Source organism: Polyodon spathula, chromosome 32 (genome assembly GCF_017654505.1).
Source record: "Polyodon spathula isolate WHYD16114869_AA chromosome 32, ASM1765450v1, whole genome shotgun sequence".
Classification (NCBI taxonomy): Eukaryota; Metazoa; Chordata; class Actinopteri; order Acipenseriformes; family Polyodontidae; genus Polyodon; species Polyodon spathula.
Window position 1 is genome coordinate 642,796 of NC_054565.1, and position 16,854 is coordinate 659,649.

Genomic DNA, 16,854 nt, shown 5'->3' on the forward strand with positions numbered 1-16,854 from the left:
TTAAGAGTTTAGTTCAGTTAAAACAACAACTCACTTCCTCACCTTACTTTTCAGTCCACAACACCAGGTATCCTCAGCCTCTTTTGCCGGAAGTCATTCCAGCGGCATTTTGGGAATTGTAGTTCTAATCCGTATTGGGACCTGCTTGACCAACACCGTGAAAAACGACAACTCCCCAAAGGCTGTGCAAATTGCAACCAGCGCATGCGGGTTGGTTCAAATCTGAGCTCTGCTTCTCGGTGACTCCACGGATCGATAGTTTTGCGGAGGCTGCAGCGCGCAAACAGGCTTTTATTTTTTGTACGGAGCGGGCTACACACTCCTCTGAGCGCTACTTTTCTGTCAATGGGCAGTTTAGTTGAATACTAAATAAGTGACATAGTTAATACAAACTCCCCTACTAAACTATGATCACCAGAAAACGTGATTGAAGGTAAATGCAACACACGCAGCAAATAAACTCGAAAATATCAGCAACAAGCAGCACTATAAATGTTCAAGATTTTAAATAAATTAACGTTTTAACATCGACTGACCACGCTTTCCATCCTTTCAGCGCCACATATGAATTACCAAACCCAAGAAATAACACATCGCCCTCACACACCGTAATGCTGAAGCGACACCCTGGGATCCTTCAAGAGGCTGCCTGATGAGATTCAACCAAACGAGCAAGATGGGCTGAACGGCCTCCTCTCGTTTGAAACCTTTATTATGTTCTTATCTGCGATCAAAGAGAAACGCAGGAAGCGCACACCAATGCAGTTAGGCTATCAAAAACTCCACGCACTACTATAACTTTTCTGCATTTGTATTATTTTTTATTTTAAATGGTGTTGTAAAGATGTTGCCGTCTCTCTTCGAGTTTGAAGATAATGTCACTTGTGTTGTAGGGATTGATGTTTTTTCGTTGTACCAAAAAAATGTACAAGTTATTTATTTAGTTAAAATAAAAAATATCGCTTACCTTTGCAACGGTGTCATACCACCTGCATGTTCTTCTTTCCTTTGTTTTCGTTGCTGTAACTTAACATGCAGTTAAAATTATTATTATTATTATTATTATTATTATTATTATTATTATTATTATTATTATTATTATAATATAATAATAATAATAATAATAATAATAATAATAATAATAATCAGTGCGTTTACATGAGCATAAGCATTCCGATATTTTTTGGAAAACTAAGTTTTCAGAAAACTAATCCCGATATCAAAAGTCATGTAAACACACTTTTCGGAAAATGTATCGGTGCTGCCCTGGTGTTTTTTAATACCAAGGTGTGTAAGACTCTGCCCGTGCTACTTCGGTACCACGGTGCACACAGTGCCAACACAGGCTAGCACGCCGGTGCTGCACAGTACTGGGTGAGCTCAGCTCAGTGCTCAGTGCTGATACTCGATGCATCTATGCACATTATACCCGGTGTGCATTAGAACCGGTGCTGCACTGCATATGGTGCTCGGTGCACACGGTATCTGGAGCTAGTGTGGGAACGAGGTTCTGCACGGTACATAGTGCACGGTACTCTGCGCACAGCGCTCAGGGCACACGGTAAACGCAGTGCACTCAGTGCTTGGCCACTGCTTCAGACCTAGCGCAACAGAGCCTCGTTACCTCTGCGTTGTGTTTTCTTGTTTGCAGTTTAAAGAGAAAATGTCTTATGATTTCTACTGGGATCCAGCTCTGCTGCGCCCTGTTGTTGTGTTGCATATGCCGGCTTGGCAGCCTGCCTGTATGTATGTGCATTCGTTTCTTTACTGCCGTGCTGTTAGAAATAGGTAATAATAAGTGTGATTCCTCCACAGAAACACAGCTCTACTGTGTCCCGCTGTTGAGTTGAATCTGCCTACCTGGCACGTTGTTTATAAAAACAAAACAGTGGCACGCGCTGCCGTGGTTACTGTTATTTTACACTCACATTTGTTGTTGTGTATATATGTTTTTCTTTACTGCCTTGCAGTTTGAAAAGAAAAAGTAGTAGCAGCGTGATTCCTCTGCCAGGACCCAGCTCTGCAGGGTCCCGCTGTTGAGTTGAATCAGCAGGTTTATTTTAGCCCGCCTATTGGCGTGCTTGGTCACCCTCCTGGCAGGGGGACTGTGTCACCTTGTTCCTGCATAACACGCCGCGGCTCCTTGAGCCTGTGCTCCACTCTGGCATATGCTATGCACTGCCACGTGGTGTGACTGCATGTGGTCCAGGACCAGGTTATCGCCGCCCTGCACCATGGTGCAGCACCATGCGCTCCCCTGTACTGCTCTCCTGATTGCCTACTGCAGTCATTGCAGCTATGTATCCACCCCGGTGCATGCTATGCACTACCCCTGGTTGTGTTGACTTCACGCATCCATGCCTCGGTGTTTGGTGCCACAGCATGTCAATAACACTTGGTGGTCCTGATGCTTCGGTGCACCAGTAGTGTATTCTACGTCACTCAGTGCCCTCGGTGCAGCTGCACCCTTGGTGCCTGAGTGCTTCAATACACGGCTGAGCCGTATGGTGGCTTGCCAGGCTGTTGGCACGGTTATCACACTGGACCTAGAGAATGTGTTCCATGTTCCTATGGGTCCAGCACACAGGAAGTATCTCTGCTCCGTCTTACAGGGGAGCGTCCTGAGTTTCCGTGCGGTGATTCAGCCTTTCTTTACCCCCGCACATTTCAAAGTGCATGGATGCCACCCTCGCTCCCTTTCATTCTTATGAATTGCTTGTATGACTGGTTGATCTGCCCAGTCGCAGGAAGGAGCACTGGCCCACACAGCTATTGTGATGATGCGATCTGTTTGAAACTGGGTCTCACCCTTAACAATTCTAGAGCCAATTAATAGCAAGCTTAACTGTCGGATGACAGAGTAACAGCTCTGCAACACCAACTCTCCCTGTTTTGACATGGATCGAGCTTGCCCCTTGTCTTGTGCCGCAGCAATATCAGCATCAGGATGGGTTTACACCCGTTGCAGGCGTGGCTCAGTGCATTCCATCTGCATCCCAAGTGCAACAGACACCGTCGGCTGACAGTGTGTCTTGCTTGCTCACCAGCCCTGCGCTGGTGGAGGGCTACCTCTCTCCTGCGCCAAGGGGTCCAAGTGGGAGTAGTTTCCAACCGGACGCCTCCAACTCAGGTTGGGGCGCGGTCTGCGAAGGCAGAGGAATCAGCGGGACCTGGTCGGGCCGTTGGACATCCCTGCATATCAATATGCTGGAGCTGCAGGCAGTGTTTCTTGCCCTCCAGCACTTCCTACCCGTGGTGCGGAACAGACGTGTTCTGATCCGCACAGACAATACATCAGTGGTGCGTATGTCAACCACCAGGGTGGCCTTCAGTCCCCGGGGTTGCATCGCTTCAGGCTTCTGATTTGGGCCCAAGAGAACCTACTGCCCCTTCGGTTGACGCATGTTCCGGACGTGGAGAATCGGACAACGGACCTCCTCTCGAGGGAGGACCTGCATTCCTCGGAGTGGCGGCTCCACCCTCAGGTGGTGGAGCGCATTTGGGAATGGTTCGGGAAGCCGCAGGTCGATCTCTTCGCCTCGGCTGTCGCATTGATTTACGGACACAGTCGAGACTGCGTAAGACGGTGCTGGCTTACCCCCGCCTGGGCGGGTAGCCGCACATCCCACGAGAGCTGTGGCTATGTCATGGGCCCTCTTTCGAGGTGCCTTCATGGCTGAGACTTGTGATGTGGCTAGCTGGGCTACCCCGCATACTTTTTCCAGGTTCTATCGCCTGAATGTGGTAGAGCCCTCATTGCCCTCTGTGGGGACTAGGGTCCTCGAGGTTGCACGCTCATGCTGCAGACCTTGGTCAGGCAGGACTTGGCGTCCCTCATATGCTGCATTTCTTTCCTCCCTCGCGACGGCTCTGGTACACGTTTCCCATAACAATGTTTTCGTGGCCATCTTCAAATCGAAAGGGAACGTTAGTTTACCTGCCGTAAACCTCGTTCCCTGAAAGAGAAGATGGCCACCAACCGCGAGGTCCCTTTGGTTTACATCACGGTTTCATCACGAAAGAGAGCGAATCTCCCCTGCGTGATGGTTAAGTACCCTCTGGAGGCAGGATCGAGGGGGTCACCAAGGGGAGAGGGCCTATCGGCAGCTTTGATAGAAAGAGCTCAGTGACACCTACCAGTAGGCAGGAGAGTTTCCAGTAACAAAGCAGACCTTGTCCAGTTTGTTTATGAGTCGTTTTAGTTGTGGGGGTATATAAGCCTCACCCCCATTAAAGCAGTTTTCCCCACGTCACTGTGACCCAAATGGACGTGCTTTTGTTACTACCTGCAATATTTCATTGTACTTCACCATTGACACTGACAATTGTAAGATTTGAAAGCTTGTACAATTTTACAATTCTCTTTAGATGTAGTAAAAGGCAGAGCTGCACCTCTGTGGTCTCATGCCCCAGCAGATGGCCCTGTCTGTTAAGAAACAAGATAAGATCTGGCTCCTTGTGGCTCAAAAGACCCTTCTGGGGTTGGTGCCTGCTTCTATCTCATAGAAAAGATAACAAACTGGTTTATTTTATGGTATAGAGAGCGGTTGTTACCTTGGGCTGAGTGCCCTTGATTATGTATGTAGCTAATTAAAATACTGATTACGATCACAGGTACAAGTGTGAAGCCTGGGTCGGCTTGATCTTCAAAGACTTCAGCTGGGCGACCACAAGGAGGGGGCTGGTTTTGTACTGATTTAAACCACTGTATTTCTGTATTAAGACTCTCACTGACACACTCTCTCATTATCCAAACTGGTATCTGAAGGTTTTTCGATTGATAGAGAGGCCTGCAGGGTTAACTCTACAGTATTGTATTGTTTCGTTTTGAAGATTTGTCCGTGCAGTCCTTGTGTGGTTACATTCTGTACTGTGTATCATTGCATTTCCTTTTTGTGTCAGAATTAAACAGTTTTTGTTGAGGACTGGAATTATTATTTGTGAGAAGTAAAACAAACCTATCAAATTCTACACAATGAAACCCCTGGTTCAGGTGCCTTCAGTCGTGCTAAGCCTTCGTTACTGTAATCAGCACTCTCCACTCTCATTGCAGTCTGTTACACCAGCTGTACTCTGTTGAGCGAGCCCACAGGCAGTGATATACAGAGGCGCACTTGAAGAATGTAAGCCTTATTTAAAGTATAGATGGAAACAGTTCCTTGCCATGCTAATCGTTTTTTTTTTTTTATTTCCCCTTTGAGCTGTGAGCTGGCAAAGGTCAACCTAAAGTGCAAAAGTGACCCTGACCAGAAAAGTCTTAGACGCTTCTTGTGAAGCTCCTCGTTCGACTCGTAATGATTTCTTGTAAGGTTCGAGACAAAAATACCAGGAGCACCGTACTCTCTTCTGGCAAACTGTCAGATGAGGGGTAAGTGATGATTTTTATTCAAACTTCAGCCCAACCCTTTACCCTGTAGGGCAGTGGTTCCCAACCTGGGGTCCGCGCCCCCCTTAGGGGGGCGCCAGAGTTCACAGAGGGGGCGTGTGATCTCATTTGCTTTGAGGTCAAACATGCATATAATGTACCATTATAATTTAATTGTAAAATTAATACATTTTAAAATGTTATTAAAAATCATATGCTTGCAATGCCAAGGCCAATCTAAAAAATAATAATAATAGCAGAGAAACGTAAAAGCGATAATTCCCCGAAAAAAATTGTGCACGTCAATGACCTGCACTCAATCAGTTTCAGCTAGCAACTCGTGTTTCCTGCAGTCAGAGCATCACTATTTTATGAATAAAACAACATGTCTAAGAAACGTAAAAGTGCTGATGACTCATCATCAAAAAAGAAAGTAAGGCTATATCTCGAGAGTTATCTTAACTTTTTTTTGAAGGCCAGAACGTGTCATTTGTGGCGAGAAGCTAGCTAATGACAGCATGAAGCCAAGCAAAATGCAACGACACCAGAAAACAAAACACCAGGAGAATTGGTGAAGGTCAGGATTTTTTTGAGAGGAAGAAGCAGTTGGCACGATCAAAAAGATCCACAGACATCAGAAAAGCATTTGAAAGAGCAGGCAGTGATTTACACAGAGCCACGGAGGCGTCATTTGAGTGTTCGCTATTAATTGCCAAGGCTAAAAAGCTGCACAATATTGGAGAGCAGCTAATCAAACCCGCCTGCCTGAAAATTGTAGAGAGGCTGTGTGGCCCACAGGTGGTGGATAAAGTGAGAACCGTCCCACTCTCTGACAACACTGTCGAAGACAGAATTGATAAAATGGCTGGAGATTGTCAAAACCAGCTGCACGAGAAGCTTAGGAATGTTCCCTTTGCCATTCAGTTGGATGAAACAACAACAGTGTCAGACGAATCCGTGCTCATCGTGTATGTGCAATATATTGACGGTGATGACTTGAAACAAGACATTCTTACGTCTACCAGTCTAGCCACAACAACAACAGGCCAAGATATTTTTATGGCTAGGGACTCTTATCTCTCGCCCAACATTCTGCCCTACGAGAATATTGTTGCATACTGCAGTGATGGGACTGCAAAGTTGATGGGCAAAAACAAGGGATTTAATTGCCAACTGAAGGAAAAAGCCCCAGGGTGCGTAATTTTCCACTGCATGCTACATCGCCAAGCAATGGCCAGTAAAAAACTTTCGGAAGACCTTAGTAACACCCTGGCAACTGTTGTTAAAGTTGTAAACTTCATTAAGGCTCGCCCTACTAACAAGAGACTGTTTGCCCAGCTGTGTGAGGATGAAGCGCATCAAACACTGATGTTACACACAGAGGTACGCTGGTTGTAAAGGTTATAAAGGAATTCTTGCAAGATCACAATCGACCACTGTGCGAACAGCTAACTGATGCGTTTTGGATCAAAATGGCATACCTAGCGGATACATTCACTCTCTACAATGAGACAAACAAGTGAATGCAGGGTCCTGAATCAAACGTCAAGCAGTGCAAAGACGCTCTCGACGCTTTTGTGCGGAAACTGGAGTACAGAGTTGGAAAAATGTCAAAAGGGGAGCTACAACAATTTCCACTGCTGATGAAACAGTCTGGTGGCACTGTGCCTGCGTCTTTACGCACTGAGTTTACCCGGCACATGAACATGCTTCGGGAGGAAATTCAATCCCGTTTTGCTGATGTTGACGAATACTTATCAAAGGAATCGTGGGTGATGGACCCTTACATTTGCAGTCTCGAGGACGTGGAATACCTCGGCTGTGAAGATGAGCTTGCTGACCTTCAAGCCAATTCTGTGTCAAAGAAATATTTCCACGAGAACGGATACAAAAAGTTTTGGATTGTCAAAGGACACGCTGTTGCACCCAAACTGGCCAAACACGCAGCTACAAGGGTTATTCTACCATTCAGCACTACGTACCTGTCTGAGACGGCCTTCAGCACGCTTGTAACAATAAAAACAAAAGCCCGGAACAGGCTCGATGTGCACCAGGACTTTAGGCTGGCTGTCACTAGCATCACACCTGACATCCCATCCCTGGTCAGAGGTATGCAGGCCCAAGGTTGCCATTCATTTTTTAAAGAAGGAAAAAGTTATTGATTGTAACTGATTGTTGTTATTGTTACTTATTGTTATTTTTATGACACATACATTACAGCTGTGTCAAAACCAGTGTTCACATGATGTGCATGTGTGTATGCAACAAACTGCCCCGTTTTAGTTAATTGGTCTGAGGGAGATCTAGGATAGTGCTATGTAGGTGCTGTTAATCACTTATTACGCTGATAATTAATCATTATTATTCTTTTGGTAACAATGTGTGTGTATAGGCCTACAGTTAATTATACACAAAGATAACCAGGGCGAACCAAAGAGAAAAGGAAAGAAAAACTATAACTGATGTACATTTTTGCCAATAAAGATTTGGAATGAATCACTTTATTCTTTCGGTGTGGGGGGGGCTCAGCTTTTCTTAGATACAAGTAGGGGGGGCTCCAAGGAAAAAAGGTTGGGAACCACTGCTGTAGGGGATGCGGGTCCTGTCTCTGGGCCTCTATCCACTCGCCAGCCTGCCACATGGGGGGCTCAGCTTTTCTTAGATACAAGCAGGGGGGGCTAAAATGCGGGTCCTAAAATGTTAATATTGCTGTAAGAAGCTTCTGGTACATTCACACGGGCACATCTGAGCCAAGCCTGAACCTTGCTGAGCCCACCCCTCGCGGCTCAGGTCTTTGCACACTGTTCAAGCAGCACCGTCCGTGGGACATGACATTCAGCTGAGACAGGCGCGTGGTGGATTTGTTTTGAATTTGTTTTGAAAATGGATCCTGAAGTTGTGGTTCTCTTTTTGTTTTTTTGAATTTCTTTGTTACTGCATGAAAAAGAAAACCAACGAGGGTCTGAATATGAAAAGAGGAGAAGAAATGTACTGAACGAGAAACATTCAGAGCTCACGAGAGCGGTACTGAATCTGCCCACAGAGTCTCAGCTGCCTGCGTTTCACCAGCTCCCCATGGACGGGCTTTCTTCTGCTCCGCATCTGTGTTGACAGCCATTGCTCTTCTCACTTTCATCATATTCTGATGTGAAGTGATGATGTGCATGTTAACCTCTCGGCTCCGATCCAGTTCCAGATAGCGTGTGAGGCCGAGGTGTCACGCCTTGGTTCCAGCTCGACAAAATGACCAGTGTGAAACAAGTCGAACCGTGGTTTCAAGTCTCCCCACTGAAATAGGGTTGGGCTTAGGGTTAGGGTTAGGGTTAGGGTTGGGGTTAGGGTTAGGGTTGGGGTTAGGGTTGGTGGTGGGGGGAGGAATCTGTATCTGTGGATTTTGGATTTTTTAGTTGTATTTGTTATGCTTATGGGCACATGGTGAGGCTAAAATACCACATAGTCCTGACCGAACTGGCATTATTCTTCAATTTTGCATTCTGGGGTTAGATCGAGAGTAAAGTGACAGGGTGTGCTTCCAGTGGCACTAGCTTGGAGCTGAGGGGTTACGAACTTGCGTGTGATTTTAGGTTTCTTTGTTACAGTGTGTGACAGGGTAGTCAAAGGTGATGACAAACCCAGACCAGCTGACAGACAATACAGACAGTACTGCGGTGAACGCAATTTTTATTGTACAAAAATAAATACCAAATTTAAAAAGAAAACACTGCTCACAGAGCTAAATAAGAGTAAATAAAACAAATCACAAACACATAAAAACAAAACAAGACCTCAGTCAGTCTGGGCAACAGCCATAATTGATCCTGTAGGCTTCTCTAGTTTTATTTTTAGTTTTGTTTTTGATTTCGATATTCTTCTGTCTCACTCTCACTCTCACTCTCACACGTTCCTCCTCCGAGCACTCCACCCTGAAAATGGAAAGCTGTGGACTTTTATACCTGTGACCATCTCCAGACCAGCAATACATTAATCAATTCATTCATCTGGAGACCATCTCCACACCAGCAATACATTAATCAATTCATTCATCTGGAGACCATCTCCACACCAGCAATACATGAATCCATTCATTCATCTGGAGACCATCTCCACACCAGCAATACATTAATCAATTCATTCATCTGGAGACCATCTCCACACCAGCAATACAATCAATTCATTCATCTGGAGACCACAGCCACACCAGCAATACATGAATCAATTCATTCATCTGGAGACCATCTCCACACCAGCAATACATTAATCAATTCATTCATCTGGAGACCATCTCCACACCAGCAATACAGAATCAATTCATTCATCTGGAGAATCTCCACACCAGCAATACATGAATCAATTCATTCATCTGGAGACCATCTCCACACCAGCAATACAGAATCAATTCATTCATCTGGAGACCATCTCCACACCAGCAATACATTAATCAATTCATTCATCTGGAGACCATCTCCACACCAGCAATACATGAATCAATTCATTCATCTGGAGACCATCTCCACACCAGCAATACATTAATCAATTCATTCATCTGGAGACCATCTCCACACCAGCAATACATGAATCAATTCATTCATCTGGAGACCATCTCCACACCAGCAATACATGAATCCATTCATTCATCTGGAGACCATCTCCACACCAGCAATACATTAATCAATTCATTCATCTGGAGACCATCTCCACACCAGCAATACATTAATCAATTCATTCATCTGGAGACCATCTCCACACCAGCAATACATGAATCAATTCATTCATCTGGAGACCATCTCCACACCAGCAATACATGAATCAATTCATTCATCTGGAGACCATCTCCACACCAGCAATACATGAATCAATTCATTCATCTGGAGACCATCTCCACACCAGCAATACATGAATCAATTCATTCATCTGGAGACCATCTCCACACCAGCAATACATGAATCAATTCATTCATCTGGAGACCATCTCCACACCAGCAATACATTAATCAATTCATTCATCTGGAGACCATCTCCACACCAGCAATACATTAATCAATTCATTCATCTGGAGACCATCTCCACACCAGCAATACATTAATCAATTCATTCATCTGGAGACCATCTCCACACCAGCAATACATGAATCAATTCATTCATCTGGAGACCATCTCCACACCAGCAATACATGAATCAATTCATTCATCTGGAGACCATCTCCACACCAGCAATACATGAATCAATTCATTCATCTGGAGACCATCTCCACACCAGCAATACATGAATCAATTCATTCATCTGGAGACCATCTCCACACCAGCAATACATTAATCAATTCATTCATCTGGAGACCATCTCCACACCAGCAATACATGAATCCATTCATTCATCTGGAGACCATCTCCACACCAGCAATACATGAATCAATTCATTCATCTGGAGACCATCTCCACACCAGCAATACATTAATCAATTCATTCATCTGGAGACCATCTCCACACCAGCAATACATGATTCATTCATCTGGAGACCATCTCCACACCAGCAATACATTAATCAATTCATTCATCTGGAGACCGTCTCCCACCAGCAATACACGAATCAATTCATTCATCAGGCAATACATGACGAGCAGTCAATAATAGCCCCTGCCAGCCAAACCCACAGCCAACCAAACATTTAACACAACATACATTTAAACCATACACTACCAAAACATACTCCTTTCAAAAAACATGGAACCACTCCACACCAGCAATACATGAATCAATTCATTCACTGGAGACTATCTCCACATTTTTTTACATGGGTAGTCAATGTTTCATCTGGAGACCATCTTTATTCACATTAATCAAAATACCATTACATGAATCAATTCATTCATCTGGAGACCATCTCCACACCAGCAATACATGAATCAATTCATTCATCTGGAGATGATCTCCACACCAGCAATACATTAATCAATTCATTCAACTGCAGATGGTCACCTTCTGCACGGGGTTTCTAATTTTTGTGTGGTTGACAGCATCTCTGTTTATAATGAAGCTGAGGCCGCCTGCGCATTATCACGAGATTCCTGGCAGGGACGAGCAGTCAATAATAGCCCCTGCCAGACCACAGCCAAACCAAACATTTAACACAACATACATTTAAACCATACACTACCAAAACATACTCCTTTCAAAAAACATAAAACACTACAGTATAGTTCTTCACCAGAGTCTCAAACACTATGTAACACAATTTTTGTTCCTGGGTAGTAAGTGTTATTTCCTAATTGCTTATGCCTCAAAAGTATAGAAAATGGCTATTATTCCCCACAAACTTTGCTTTTGTGATATTTTGAAATGTACCTATTTCCAATGAGAAAATGGTCTTTTCTTAAGTCAGAAAAAAACAACATATGAATCCAAATTTATTTATTTATACTAAAGTAATACAAAAATGACTACGAAAGATTTAGAAGTGAGTAGTTATTCGAGATTTAGGATTATACTGTAAATCACTTTCACGAATCAGCCCCCAAATGTAGTCTCCCATCATGTTCTTGTTATACTGTCCTTGGTATCGACGTTCAAAGTCCAGTATATCCTGGTGGAAGCGCTCGCCTTGCTCCTCCGAGTACGCTCCCATGTTCTCCTTGAATTTATCAAGATGAGCATCAAGGATATGGACTTTGAGGGACATCCTACAGCCCATTGTGCCGTAGTTCTTCACCAGAGTCTCAACCAGCTCCACATAGTTTTCGGCCTTGTGATTGCCCAGGAAGCCCCAAACCACTGCGACAAAGCTGTTCCAAGCTGCTTTCTCCTTACTAGTGAGCTTCTTGGGGAATTCATTGCTCTCCAGGATCTTCTTTATGTGTGGTCCGACGAAGACACCAGCTTTGACCTTTGCCTCAGACAGCTTAGGGAAGAAGTCTTGAAGGTACTTGAAGGCTGCCGACTCCTTATCTAGAGCTCTGACAAATTGTTTCATAAGGCCCAATTTGATGTGCAGTGGTGGCATCAGCACCTTCCAGGGGTCCACCAGTGGCTCCCACTTGCCGTTGTTCCTCCCCACAGAGAACTTGTTCCGCTGTGGCCAGTCCCACCTGTGGTAGTGCACCTTGGTGTCCCTGCTGTCCCAAAGGCAAAGATAGCAGGGAAACTTGGTAAAACCACCTTGGAGACCCATCAGGAATCCTACCATTGCAGCCTCTTGATGCCATCTCAGAAAAATGCAGATATGTATCCACTTAGGCAGCTGGAACTAAACTGAACTGGTGGGCTTAAGGCCCCTGTATGTATACTACTATTTATATTATTGGAAAGTTCTAGAAGTTACTCCAAGTTTACTCAGCACTGAATCTATCTGGAATGTTCTGGAAAATAGGTAAATTTCAAAATATCACTGTCCTGGTCACAAAAGCAAAGTTTGTGGGGAATAATAGCCATTTTCTATACTTTTGAGGCATAAGCAATTAGGAAATAATACTTACTACCCAGGAACAAAAAAAAAAAAAAAAATTGTTACACGGTGTAATTATATTAATAATAATAAACACAAGATAATTAAATCAGCAAAGCTTTGCCCCGCCCCTTCTCATATTGCAGGGTTTTGTCCCACCCCCTGTCATATGTGCAGGGCTTTGCCCCACCCTCTCTCATATGTGCAGGGCTTTGCCCCGCCCCCTCTCATATGTGCAGGGCTTTTCCTCTGCCCTGCCACAGAGTGACATTTGACATTTGAAACGACCAAAACCTCACTTAGGTGCCTTTTAAAAACTACAAACTGACAGAAAAAACAAACAATAGATTATCTTCGCAAACTTTAGAGGGGTTAACCACGTCATTATCTTTATGACATGCTTAGTGTACCATGTGTGGTTTCCAGTCTCAAAATTACTACACAGGACAGAACGCTGCCAAGTAGATGTCATTTTTTAGTTGTTTTTTGTAGATGCACTAGTGAGCAGCACACTGTTTAAAGGGATCCCGCCATATCTGACAGAGATGAGTTCACTTCCATCACCGCACAGCAACAGCACGCACCACAGACCCAACTTTTGGAGAGCACAGTTTCGTGCATTGGACGGGGACTTGCAATTGTTTATGTTTTTGTTTGAGCTTGAAACGCTCGCCGTGTTCCCTCCAATACCATTGCGGGTAGAGGGTCGGCTCTTTCTGTTTATTTAATAAAAATTATTTTTGAAGAATCGCTGTTTGGATTGCCTTGTTTTCTGCACTACACCACTCACACCTGTCACACTCTGAAACAGGCGGAAGGCCTCCCAATGTTTAAACTAATTCTGGGACACAAGCTCTGTCCTCAATGTGTCCTCTGGATAAACAATCCCAAAGTGCAAAACCAGTTTAAGGAAAGCAAGCAGGAGCAGCCTGAGCAGGTACAAAGAACATCTGGTGGATAAAGCTTGGCTTCATCATCCGTTTCCTTCATTGATGAGGATACTCTGAACGAGTCTCTTGTCAGCATCGGACAGTCTCCAGTGAAGCGGAAAGTTCCTGTTGAACGCCATGAGGCTTACAGTAAACGCAAGTTAAAGAAGATTTCTTCTACAATAGCAGCTAAGGTTTCAAAAGTTTTCGGTGTTGGAGAAATCCCCTTGACTAGTCCCCTCGTATGTTCCAAGTGTGCCAGACAGTGATTATGTGAACCTCAAAGATGCCTTTTCTTCAACTACTTCGTAGGAACTACAGGTCCAGATTTTGACTGTGGCACCCAAGTCATTGTCCCAGAAATAAACTGCATATTTCTTTCCATGTCAGTTCATCAAGTCAAGCTGTCACGTAAGCTATAAAAAGGAAAAGAGTTTGATGGCGAAGCCTAACCCTAAACGTGTTTGGACTTTGATGAAAGACTGCATATGAATCTTCTATGAAGAGGAAGAAGTGAGTCGCGTATGTCCAGGGGCAAACTGGTGGTATCCGTGTGTGTCAATAAAGACAAAGTAAAGAAGCCAAAGCACTTCATGCTTGTCAACCTTCACGAGGCCCATCTTACCCTCCAAGAGTGATACTCAAGACAAGAAGATTGGGTTCTCGTCATTTGCAGCTATGCAGCCTAAGTGGTGCATACTGCATGGAGCTTCTGGGACTCGCTCCGCGTGTGTCTGTCTGTACCATCAGATACTGCCTGGAGCTTCTGGGACTTGCTCTGTGTGTGTCTGTCAGTACCATCAGATACTGCCTGGAGCTTCTGGGACTCGCTCCGTGTGCATCTGTCTGTACCATCAGATACTGCCTGGAGCTTCTGGGATTCGCTCCGTGTGCATCTGTCTGTACCATCAGATACTGCCTGGAGCTTCTGGGACTCGCTCCGTGTGTGTCTGCACGTACAATCAGAATGTAAAGTTGATGTTAAAGGTGTGTGGTGCTCAGGAGGACTACAAAAGCCTGCTTGGTAAGACTGTGCGCTCCCTTGAGGAAGAAACTTGTATGACAGGCACGTGTGAAGCAGGTCCTGGTTCTCAACCCCTAGAGGAGTGCATTGATGGTCTGGAAAGTCTGGATACAGTTGACAATGTTGTATTCCATCAGTGGTTGTAAGTTGATTGCTCCAACCTGCTGATTTTGATGGAGAAGGTTGAGGATTTCAAAAGACACCTGCTTCAGAAACTTCTGAGCCTGTGAAAGCATCACTTTATCGCCATGAGTCAAAGCAACTTCCTGAGGTGCCTGGAAGAATATCTGAAAGAGGACAATGCCATCTGTCTGCTCGATTTAGCAGAAAATTATAGTTTTGTGATCCAAGACACTGCCCAAGGATTTCATTGGGACATTTCTCAGGCAACACTCCATCCATTTGTGTTCTACTTCAGTCAGGACGGTGAGCTTAAGCACATTAGTGTTGTAGCGATGAGTAATGAAATGCAGCACTCCACATCGACAGTGTATGCATTTCTGAAGGAGGTGCTTCCTTTGACCAAGAAGGAGGTCTCTGACTTTTACATATGACATGGTTTATTTAGATTTCCAGAAAGCTTTTGACAAAGTCCCGCGCAAAAGATTAATTCTCAAACTGAACGCAGTTGGGATTCAACGAAACACATGTACATGGATTAGGGAGTGGTTAACATGTAGAAAACAGAAAGTACTGATTAGAGGAAAAACCTCAGAATGGAGTGTGGTAACCAGCGGTGTACCACAGGGATCAGTATTAGGTCCTCTTCTATTCCTAATCTACATTAATGATTTAGATTTTGGTATAGTAAGCCAACTTGTTAAATTTGCAGATGACACAAAAATAGGAGGAGTGGCAAACACTGTTGCAGCAGCAAAGGTCATTCAAAATGATCTAGACAAGATTCAGAACTGGGCAGACACATGGCAAATGACATTTAATAGAGAAAAGTGTAAGGTACTGCACACAGGAAATAAAAATGTACATTATAAATATGATATGGGAGATACTGAAATTGGAGAAGGAATCTATGAAAAAGACCTAGGAGTTTTTGTTGGGAAGCTATAAAAAAGGCTAACAAGATGCTCGGATACATTATGAAAAGTGTTGAATTTAAATCAAGGGAAGTAATGTTAAAACTGTACAATGCACTAGTAAGACCTCATCTTGAATATTGTGTGCAGTTCTGGTCACCTCGCTATAAAAAAGATATTGCTGCTCTAGAAAGAGTGCAAAGAAGAGCGACCAGAATTATTCCGGGCTTAAAAGGCATGTCATATGCAGCCAGGCTAAAATAATTGAATCTGTTCAGTCTTGAACAAAGAAGACTACGTGGCGACCTAATTCAAGCATTCAAAATTCTGAAGGTATTGACAGTGTCGACCCAAGGGACTTTTTTGACCTGAAAAAAGAAACAAGGTCCAGGGGTCACCAGTGGAGATTAGACAAAGGGGCATTCAGAACTGAAAATAGGAGGCACTTTTTTACACAGAGAATTGTGAGGGTCTGGAATCAACTCCCCAGTAATGTTGTTGAAGCGACACCCTGGGATCCTTCAAGAAGCTGCTTGATGAGATTTTGGGATCAATAAGCTACTAACAACCAAACGAGCAAGATGGGCCAAATGGCTTCCTTTCTAATCTTCAAGGCAACATCATTCTTACCCCTTACCAGCTGTATGAATGGGCGAAAGGACAGTTAACTGATGTGCAGGTCGTGTTTGACTCTCAAGAACAGGCTGAAGAAAACCACCTTCTCCTTAACACTAGAGAGACTTCGTTGATAGGCATACCCAGAACAACCAGGAGTGGTCAGTTTGACCAGCGTATTAAAAACAATATAAATATTAGAAGGGAAAGACAATCAATTGAATAGAAGTCGTAATTTTATTCAGGAACATCATATAAAGCATCTACACAACCGAAACGTTGTAAATAAAACAGACATCTGAACAGAAATGTGTTTATTGCAAACAGGTTGGCTGTAGATCGAGTTTGTGCCCCTTTAAGAATGTGACCCAGAAATAAAAACTTGTTTTTTAAAGCGCTTTCGTGCACTTTTATTCAAAAATAAATCAAACCGACAAACAAAAACAAACACCTA